This window comes from Nannospalax galili, unplaced genomic scaffold (assembly GCF_000622305.1).
Source record: "Nannospalax galili isolate Female #2095 unplaced genomic scaffold, S.galili_v1.0 scaffold337, whole genome shotgun sequence".
Taxonomy (NCBI): Eukaryota; Metazoa; Chordata; class Mammalia; order Rodentia; family Spalacidae; genus Nannospalax; species Nannospalax galili.
In genome coordinates, this window is record NW_008340932.1 from 855,710 (window position 1) to 860,441 (window position 4,732).

Genomic DNA, 4,732 nt, shown 5'->3' on the forward strand with positions numbered 1-4,732 from the left:
CACATATGAAACAACAACCTTGTACTTGAATAGGAATTTTTATCATTTATGATAAAATAGAACTATAAATAATAAAATAGAAGCCATATGGAAGGCCAGAAAGATGCCAACGTCATATTCTGCAAACTGCTTGGCGTCTTTAGATGAATCTAGGTAATCCAGTCACGGAGGAAACTGTGCTTTGCCTTGCCCCTGCATTCTGTTCTTGATAGGAACTTAATTTTTGATGAAAAGCTTGCTCTTGGTGCTCGTCCTGCCCATGGCCGCTTTCACCTCTTTGTTTCTCAGGCTGTAGATGATCGGGTTCAGCATGGGGATCACGGCCGTGTAGAACACGGACACCACCTTATTGAGGTCCAGAGAAGAAATGGTGCTTGGCCGCCCGTAGATAAAGAAGAGCGTCCCATACAAAATGGAAACCGCTGTGACATGGGAAAAGCAGGTGGAGAAGGCTTTCCGCCTCCCCTCTGCAGAGCAGGATCTTCAGGATGGCGACAAGGATGTAGAAGTAGGAGACTATGATGCGGTGCTACTGATAACTAAGACAGTTTCTGCCACAATGAAAATCAATAGTTTATTGATCCCAGTATCAGCACATATGAGGGAAAGGATGGGAGACATACCACAGAAGAAATGATTAATAATGTTGGAGCCACAAAAGGGGAGCTGGAAGGCAGCTGTTGTGTGAGTCGGGGTGTTCAAGAAACCAAAAGTAGGGTCCTACCACCTGGAGGTCCTAGGGTCCCAGGCAGAAGGAACCCATACATGTCAACACTTTTGTAAGTCACCCCTTCACCCATTGATCCGTATGGAAGCCCAATAAATTCTTTAGTCCCCCACACTGTAGCTTGGAGAAATTATACCTCGGTTTGTCATAAGAATGGCAGGAAGAGGGGGACAGAAGCAGTGGATGCCTCCCAGAAATAATTTTTAATGACAACACACTCCTGAATGAAAAAAGGGTCAAAGAAAAAAAATTAAGAAAGAAATAAAAGCATTATTGGAAGTAAATGAAAAAGGGAAATACAACACAACAAAACCTCTAGGACACTTTAAAAGTAGTTCTAAGTTGCAAGTTCATTGTTTTAAGTGTTTACAGTTAAAAAATGAGAAAGTGCAAATATAAATGAGTTAACATTGCAACTCAAGACTCTGGAAAGGCAACAACAAACAAAACCTAAACCCAGCAGATGAGAAGAAATAACAAAAACTAGAGCAAAAGCTAATGAAATAGGGGCAAAGAAAACAATACAAAAAAGTAATGAATCTAAGAGCTGCTTTTTTGAAAAGATAAACAAGATAGATAAGCCCAGTTAACAAAAAGAGAGAAATAACAAATCCAAATAAACAAAATCAGAGAAGAAAAGGGAAACATCACAACAGACACCTAAAAGATCTAGAACCTTATAAGGGAATACTTTAAAAATCTATGCTCTATTAATCTGAAAACTTAAAAGAAATAGATGGATATCTAAATTAGTGGGAACCACCAAAGTTAAACCAAGAAGAGCTCAACAACTTAAACAGACCCACTATGAATAAGGAAATTGAAACAGTAATAAAAAGTCTTCAAACTAAAAAAAGTCCAGGCCCAGATGGATTCACAACAGAATTCTACCAGACATTTAAAGAAGTTCCACAACCACTACTACTTAAATTATTCAAAAAGGTAGAATCAGAAGGAGACCTCCCAATTTCCTTCAACAAAACTCACAACTCTAATACCAATACCAGGTAAAGACACATCTAAACAGAAAACTATATCCTTAATAAAAATAGGTGCAAAAATCTTCAACAAAATATTTGGAAACAAACGTCAAAAATACCATCCACCATGATCAAGTTGTCTTTATTTATAGAGATGCAGGAATGGTTCAATATATGTAAGTCAATAAATGTTATAAAAATTATAAATAAAATCAAAGATGAAATTACATGATCATCTCAATAGATATAGAGAAGACCTTTGACAAATTCAACATGCATTCATGTCAAAAGTCCTAGAAGGAATTGGAATGGAGGGAACATAACTCAACATAATTAAAGCTATATACAAGAAACCCATGACCAACATCATTCTAAATGGAAAAAAAACTGGAAGCATTCCCATTAAAATCAGGAACCAGATCATGCTGTCCTCTTTCTCCACTCATTTTTTAATATATACTGCTTCTTGAAGCTTGGGGTTGCATACAACCTGAGGGAGAAAAGCATGGTCCATGGCTTAAAATTGTTCAGGGATCTCAGGAGCCATATGTAGAATTTTTGGCTCGCCTTCAAAAGGCTGTAGAGCGTTCTGTGCTTGGGGTTGCTGCACAAGAAGCAATAATAAAGGTCATGCCTTATGAAAATGCAAATGAGGATTGCCAAAGAGCTATTTTACCCATAAAAGAGGCAGGTGGTGTTATAGGATATGTTCGAGCCTGTTGTAATATTGAATCTGAAACTAGAAAAATGCAACTTTTTGCTCAAGCTTTGGCAACTTCTATGAATCCACAAAGAGGGGCAGTTAAATCGAAAGTAAAATGTTTTGGTTGTGGTACCGAGGGACATATGAGGCAGCAGTGCCCTAAGGCACCGTCCCCGGCCACCTGGCAAATGTTTCCAGTGTCGTTGTGGTGTGCATTGGGCTAAAGACTGTAGGTCCAAGACAGATGTTGATGGTAAACTTTTAGGAAATAATCAGCCTTTGCCAACGACTGGACCACAGTGTTCGGGAAACGAGGTTTGGGGCCTTCCCCGAGGCTCCTCACAAACGATCAGGGGCACCCAACCATCTTTTCCCTCAACCCAGCAACCACTGGCAGTGCAGCCGTGGACCTTCCCTCAGCCATAACTATAACACTGACACCCTCCAATATTCCTTATAAAATACCTACGGGTATTTATGGTCTATTGCCTATAGGAACTTGGGGGTTGTTAATTGGGTGATCAAGTTTAAAGGCTAAGGGGATTATAGTAAGCCCAGAAGTAATTGATTCTGATTTTGAAGGTGAAATTCAAATTTTGATTACTACCAATAGCTCATATTCTATTACAATAGGGGATAAGATTGCTCAGTTGATTCTTCTTCCTTTTATACCTATAGGATCTTCTTCTAAAAAACGGATTGGAGGATTTGGAAGTACTAATCCTATATTAGTTAATTGGGCTATGCTGCTGCAAACACAACAGCCTCAGATTAATTTCAAAATTCAAGATAGATCCTTTAAGGGTTTGATTGATACTGGCTCTGATATTACTATTATTAAAAGAGATGATTGGCCGTCTAATTGGAAAACTCAGATAATGAAATGTGATATCAAAGGAGTTGGAGCTCGGCCAGTATCAGTAGTTAATGTTAGTGTGGAATATAAAACAATTTCTAGTATAGATGGGCAAATGGCTGTTGTTAAACCTTATGTTTTGGAACTTCCAGTAAATATTATTGGTAGAGATGTATTAGAACAATGGGTAGCTTATTTGGTAGTTCCATAATTTTAATGTCTTTGTAGATAATGTCAGATATATCTCCTATAAAGATACAATGGAAATCTTCTCAGCCAATTTGGATCGAGCAATGGCCTTTATCAGAAGAAAAGCTGCAAGCAGCTGAGCGGTCAATGAACAACTTTAAAAAAGGCCACACTGAGCCTTCAGTATCACCATGGAATTCGCCTATCTTTGTCATCAAAAAGAGATCAGGAAAATGGTGATTGCTCACTGATTTGCGAGCTGTTAATGCTTCAGTGCATCCTATGGGAGCATTGCAGCCAGGGTTACCTCAACCTAGTATGATTCCTAGCGATTGGAAGTTACTTATTATAGATTTTCAAGATTGTTTCTTCACTATTCCTTTACATAAAGATAATTGTCCTAGGTTTGCTTTTTCTTTACCTTATGTTAATCTACAGGAACCTCATTGTTGATTTTAATGGAAAGTGTTGCCTCAGGGTATGATGAATTCTCCAACTATATGTCAGATGTATGTTTGTCAAGCTCTGTTGGGTCTATGTACACAATTTCCTTCTATAATGATTATACATTATATGGATGATATTTTATTTGCTACTAAAGATGATTAATTATTAAAAAGTTTGCTTTCTATAGTTACTAGACATCTTGCTGAGTATGGATTAATTACAGCAGAGGATAAGATACAAAGAGAAGAGCCTTATCTCTATTTAGGGTATGTTTTAAAACAGCAACATATATATCCACAGTTGGCACAAATTCGATTAGAGAATTTAAGAACATTGAATGATTTTCAGACTTTTAGGGGATATTAATTGGCTTCGCCCTGTACTTGGTATTCCTACTCATAAGTTACACAATTTATTTCAAACTCTTCAGGGTGATCCTACTCTTGATAGTCCTAGAGAATTAACACAATTAGCAAAGTAAGAGCTTGAATATGTTGAATTTGCTATAAAAAATAAATTTCTGGAGCGGGTAAATATTGGTAAACCTATGGATTTGGTTATTCTATCTACTCTTCATTATCCTACTGCAGTGTTGGCTCAAGATGAGAATCTTAGGTGATCCTGCCCTTGACAGTCCTAGAGAATTAACACAGTTAGCAAAGCAAGAGCTTGAATATGTTGAATTCTCTATAAAAAATAAATTTCTGGAACAGGTAGATATTGGTAAACCTATTGATTTGATTATTCTATCTACTCTTCATTATCCTACTGCAGTGCTGGCTCAAGATAAAAATCCTTTAGAATGGATAAATACCAAATACACGTTTTCA

The 4,732-nt window shown here is 37.4% G+C and overlaps 1 pseudogene; it reads right to left on the bottom strand.

The window, feature by feature from the left end:
* Positions 1-216: 216 nt before the first annotated feature.
* The window catches only part of LOC103736672, a 38,767-nt pseudogene continuing 34,251 nt past the window's right edge, over positions 217-4,732 (bottom strand).